The 6,237-nt window shown below is 42.5% G+C and overlaps 1 non-coding gene across 1 annotated transcript; it reads right to left on the bottom strand.

Moving 5' to 3' along the window:
• Positions 1-1,148: 1,148 nt before the first annotated feature.
• Positions 1,149-1,221, bottom strand: trnak-uuu (transfer RNA lysine (anticodon UUU)). The gene has a single exon. It is a non-coding gene; the product is annotated as a tRNA-Lys (tRNA).
• Positions 1,222-6,237: the final 5,016 nt, after the last annotated feature.

Here is a 6,237-nt window from a genome sequence, read left to right on the forward strand (position 1 = left end):
TTTTATGCATCAATCTTTACTTCATTGGCTCCCTCCATGGGATTCAAATTTGGAACATTTTTCTAATAAAAGAAAAAAATGTCAAGGCTCAGAAAGCACCTTTATTATTGTTTTACTCTGTAATATGTAGGATCCATAAACTCATTTATCACCAGCTCTATCAGCATGGAGAGAATCCCCTTTTCTCCCAAAAGATCCCAGGTGCTGCTCCTGAGGTGTTTCTGTAAGTTTATCACACCAGCTGGTGAAATGATATGAGTCCCTCTACAGTTGTTGGAGATATCAGCTGAGATTCAAACTAAAAGACACATTTTGTGTCTGAAACTGTGAGAGACTGTTCAGGTGGGACTGAAAGCAGATTCAGAGGGTTGTGATGTATGTGTTTCCACCCAAATGATCTGATAACTGTCAGAGATGCAGCAGTGCTATGAAATCCACTTTAGAAGCTGCAGTTATTGGACACAATGAAAGCTGAGCATCTCTGTGGCTCAGAGGAAAACTGAGCAACAAATGTTGTCAGTCTAAAGCTGAAATACTAAAGAATACTGCTCCTTATGTGGAACACACCAAACTCCAGAGAAGCTGGAAGCACCACTGCGACTGAACTTGTGACATCATCACAGTTTACGCAACTTCCTCCAACATCTATGTCTCTTGAGGCCTTTACAAAATATATTTCTGACACTGATTTTTCTGATGAAGTGCTTTGTTTTATTGCCACTTAAATGAAGCAAACAATGCCCTTGTTGTTTAAACTGCACCAGCGTTGATTTATCTCTGTAATGTCTTGTGTTCTGTTCTGGGTGTTCATTCATTACAGATTGTCCAAATAGTGAAATCTAAGTGAAAAGAAGCCCTGATTTAAAGCAGAGCTATTCATGATAAATGCTCTTAACCTGTTGTAGTTTCAGTGAATGTGATCAACACTCTGCAGCTGGTGTATTTAAGGTGATTTCTATAGTTTACATAGAATTATTCTATAGTTTATATAACTTACAAATGAGGATATAATGATGCGGCTAACAGCAAAGCTAACAATAAGCTACATAGAAGGAAAAGCATCAGCTAGGCTCTGTCAGAGGTGACAGTGTAGAAACAGAGTGCAGGCATAGAGGGAAGTACAGGTTAAGTGGTAAATTACATTTCTACACCTGAACAGGGACTTGAACCCTGGACCCTCAGATTAAAAGTCTGATGCTCTACCAACTGAGCTATCCAGGCCCTATGAGAGTGTGTCTGAGTGACAGCTGACATCTGAAACACTTCCTGAGTCCAAAGCTGTGACGCTGTTTTCTGAGCAAACGCCTGGTTGATGTGAACTTGTGTTGCAGCCACTGAGCATAAAGAAGAAGGCCTTCATGGAGGGAAACAGGGAGTTAAGGAGGAGTGTGAAGAAAAAAGGAAGAGAGCAAGTCGGTGGGAAACTATCTGCAGCAGAACAGTGTGAGGGATGTGTGGTCAGGAATGGAAAAGCTCACAGGCTTTGGGATAATGTGGGATCAGACAGATGGAAGAGTTCAGACAAACTCAGCATGCTGCTGCCTCCTGCTACAGACCTCACATCCTCCATGTACCAACAGCTTCCCTGTCACACCTCAGCACATCTACATGAAACTATCACATCTATAGGAAACTAAACTATCGCCTCATCTGGATACAAACAAAAGAGATGATTGTGGATTTTAGGAGGAGCAGCAGTCAGCTGAACAGCGTCTCCATCCTCGGTGAAGAGGTGGTTGAGGATTACAGATACCTGAGGGTTCACCTGGACAGCAGACTGGACTGGAAATGCAACACTGAGGCTGTCTACAAGATGGGACATTCAGTAAACTATTCCTATAACTGTATGTATGCTAACTGAGTTGGCATGGGTTGGTGCACTAAACACATGTTACAGAGTTTAATATTTCTGCATCTTTTAGTAAAAACAGGAAAGAATGAGTGTATATTTCCAGCCAAATTCCCAATAAAGCTGCTCTCATCAGCAGTTCAGAATATTTGATCGTTTATATTTATAATTTAATATTTATACATGTAAATAAAATACATAATACTCACAAGAGTTCCTGATTATTATCTATTTATTGACATAACACTGAGATGCTGCACATGTTAGTCCATTGTTGCCAGTTAACTGCAGCCTTGCACCTTTCAGCAGCAGCTGTTACCGCTGAGCAATCAGTTCCCTCTGCACTGAGGATCATATGAAAGCAGCTCCTGCAGCTTCAGGTTAGTGTCACAGGGCTCTGAACTTTGTGTTAGTGCAGTTTGGCAGCAGCAGGTCCCAGGCAAGCTGTAATTATATTGCACCAGAATGAGGTGAGTAACTGCTAGTCTGTCCCAGTGCTTCTAAGTGGTGGCACTGAACCTCTGCTGCCTTAAATGTCAGAGGCAAGCAGAACCTCATTTGGTCGCAGCATTACACTATGAATATGCAGTTAAGCTCAACAGGACTGGGCATGTTAAGGGGAGGTGGTGGTTGGACCCCACTGGTCTCTAAATGTACTCAGAACTTCATATGAGATGTCCCTGTTTCTGCAGGGTTTTGTGGATTTCTTGTGTGCTGATTGGAAGCATCACCTGCATTCCTGCACAAAGCGGTAAGCTGATCCCAATCAAAGCTCAGCAACTAAAAGCAGTTTAAATTGACTCGGGGTGTAAATGGAAGGCTGGTCTTAATTCTTCGTTTCCTCACCCATGTATTCAGTTTATGGACAAGATCTATCTAAGCCAACGTATCAGAAAGCAGCTGGAACCAGTGGTTCTGCAGCACAGCAGCATGGCGCTCAGGGAGGTCAGTCTGGAGCTCCTGGCAGCAATTACCAGTTTGAAGATGGGAGCTGGAGCCTTTCATCTGACACCAGCGGCGAGGACGAGCCAGTCTTCACTCCTGTGACCGACGAGGATCAAGTCTACGCTTACAAATCTCGGTCCCGCTACAACCAGAAGCGTGTGCTGTTCAGCCAGTTCCGCTACAGTAGGGTGACCATACGTCCGTATTTCCCGGGACATGTCTGTATTTCACTTCCTGTCCCGGGCGTCCCGTGAAATACGGACATGTCCCGGGAAATACGGACGTATGGTCACTTTACGCTACAGCCCAACAGAATCTGAGCCAGACCACGGCAAAACATCTCAGCACAAGGTTCAAGTTCAGAGGGGCTTCTGAGGATCTTTCTGGTGAGGCTCATTTTCCTCTGCATGTGTGCTCTCTGTAGCTGCTGGTAGGTGACTGACTTTCTTTGTCTTGCAGATCTGCATATTCTAGAGGCATCGCTGCTGCTGCCGCTTGAATAAATGGCTTTAACTTGAATACCTTGTTGCTCCATCAAATGGCTCCTAGCTGTCTCTGGGTCATCCAGTTGAGGGTTGGAGGGGATAGTTGAGGGCCTGACAGGTTGACATGACTTAATCCTATAAATAAGGTGTTGGCATTAACTTAAGGACAGTTTCTGCTCAAAGGTGAGCTTGTGAAGGTCTTGACGGCTTCAGCTTGGAATGCATTCCCAACTAAAAATGGCTGAAAAGCCAACTGCAGCTCTCTGACAGCAGTGGGTAAAGGTGTGGCCTTGAGCTCTATCAGAAGATTCCACTGCTGCATATTGTGCTGAGGGGGAAACCTTTGAATACTTGTAATGAAGCTTGTGCTGTAAAAATGAAAAGATGTGGCAGCTACTTTAAGGCCACCTTTATAGAAACAAATATTCCCCCCCCTGTTTTCAATATCGTGCACACAACATCGTTTTAAAAAAAAAAAAAAAACTTGTCATTTACAGCAACCCGCATAAATACGCCGTCAAGCACCATAATAACTATGCCAAACCTATTGGCGGCAGTGTAGGGAAAGGAATGAAGCCATGCAAGCCAATCACAAGTCATCCGGAAGGAAATGTCTCCCAACAGTTCCGTCCATAGTGTGTAAGCATACATATGAAAAAGTAGATGAAGTCACATCAGTCGTCCTCATGTGCGGCGAAGTGTTGTACAGTTTCCAATGGTAAAAAAGATTTCCTGTGTCTCTCAGATGTATGCCTACATTTTGAGGAGATTAGCCTTTGAATGAAGCATGTTTTAATTTCTGTATTCCTATAATCTGTTGTGAATCGTGACGTCATCCATGATAATCCTGATCAGCAGTAAACATAAGGCGCTCGCATGACGTTAAGCATTTTCTGGCGCATAATGTGACGTTGAACCTAAAACGCCGTTTCTCCCAGTTGACAAGGCAACACATCGGCGTTATCAGAAATCTCCACTTTGGCCGGAGGTTTTAGAAATAATCGTTTTCTGTGATTAAAAACGGGGTTTTGGTGTAAATGAGAGGCCAAACCGCAGGAAAATATCTGCATCTTCCTATCGTGTAAACGGGGCCTAAGTGGCTTGGGAACAAAATTTATAGGCTCAATGTTGTCACTTACTACCTGGAAGTAAGTTTGGGCAAGCATCTATTTTGTTCTACATTTGGATGCAAGAAGGCGAGCCAGGTGTTGGAATATATTCAGTTAAGTCGTGAGCTGTACAACCACACAGTGCACAAAAGCATTCACTATCCTGTCTGGAACATGAACAAACATGTCTGATTAATACTGGGCATAATGCAACATCAAATGTTCCATCTATATGTGAGAATCAGATGTCTTACCTGGTCGTCCCTACAGCAAGGACACTGCCTGTGGGGACTACTTGCACATAGTGGACATATAATTAAAAGAAAAACTTCTGTGGACTTGTTCCCACACTTTAAGTCACTCACGTTGTTAACCTGCAGGTTGCAGTTTAAATATGAACATGATAAAGTCTGGTCTTTGTTGGATTTTATGAAAGTAATTATGAGGACAGATGATGTGAACTACTGTAACAAATGTTAGTTTTCAGAATTAAAACAACCTGCGGATATAAATATTCTCATTTTCATAAATAAATATAAAGTTCAGGTGTGACAGTCAACATTTTACAGTAAAAAGACTTTCTCAGAAACTTAGACCCATATTAAAAAGGAGCATTATTCAAATAGACACATTTTCCCTTTTAAATGAGTTAAAAATGTAACTTTAACTTCAGTGTATTTTCAGTACAGTTCCACCTCACTGATGGCTGGTAAAGCCTCCACAGTACAAAGAACAGAAAACAGTCGCCTACAGACTATAAAGTGCTCAAATGTCACATTTCCCATGTTGGAAGTTTGCTGTGTCACAGGGAGTCTGTGGGAGTCTTTGGTTGTTCTCACAAGGCAACAAGTTTTCAGGAGGAATGATGGAAATCCACAGAAATCATCAAGACAAATTTGAGAAACACTTCCAGATATGAACAAAATGATGGCACAAGGTGCTTTAAACATTTAACCTCCGTTATGTCCTGTTTAATCAAGTTCATCTGAAATAAATCTAAGATCTCCTCCATATCACTTAATAAAAGAACAGCTCTGCATCATGTTGTCTCACGTTTCTACATCTCAGCTCAGATATTAATCTGAGCTTTAAACATCTCAGAGTGCGCAGAAGGCAGTTAGCGTGACTTTAGGAAGAATACACCCTCTGCTATGTTCCAAACACATCCATGCTTCTAGATCCTCTGGATGAGAGAGCTGCAGAGCTCCTTATTCCTGCCAAGGAGTCAACATTATGTTAGAGTTATTTCCAGAACTCAGCAGGTTAACTTACTAAGACTCCAGTCTTATGTCACGCTGAGCTCACTTTTTTCCCCTTGAAACCCAACTAGCAGCTCCCACTAGTGAAGTGGACAAGTGATGTGTTGGACCCCAATTTCATGACTGTGACGTCTTTGTGACGTATTAGAACCGAGGTTATAACCTGGAGTCCTTCAGACCAAATCTCTGTCACTCCCCTCACACTCCCCAGCCAGAGATTAGGGGCCCACAGTGATCTGCAGGACTTTGGTCCAGATGTTTAACACCGTATCTGACCAAGCGTAATTCACCTTCTGTAAAACATCCCATGTTCATTCCTCACATGTTGCAACAAACCTTTTTAAATGTCAGAAGTGTTCATTTTCAGAGCTGAATTGAATGCAGCACGATCTGACTGGGTCCCAGGTGAGGTTTATGAGTGTAATTAGAGCAGGTAGAGCACCAATATAAAGTCAGCTGCAGCCTCAGATGAGTTACAGCACAAATCTTCTCTCAACAGCAGTCACTAGATTGCTGTTTTTGACCAGTTTTATCTGAATTGTGTTGCTTCTGTTTTGTCTTGTTCAACATGATGTTTAAGGTTTTCTTCA

Source organism: Odontesthes bonariensis, chromosome 11, assembly GCF_027942865.1.
Source record: "Odontesthes bonariensis isolate fOdoBon6 chromosome 11, fOdoBon6.hap1, whole genome shotgun sequence".
In the NCBI taxonomy this organism is placed as follows: Eukaryota; Metazoa; Chordata; class Actinopteri; order Atheriniformes; family Atherinopsidae; genus Odontesthes; species Odontesthes bonariensis.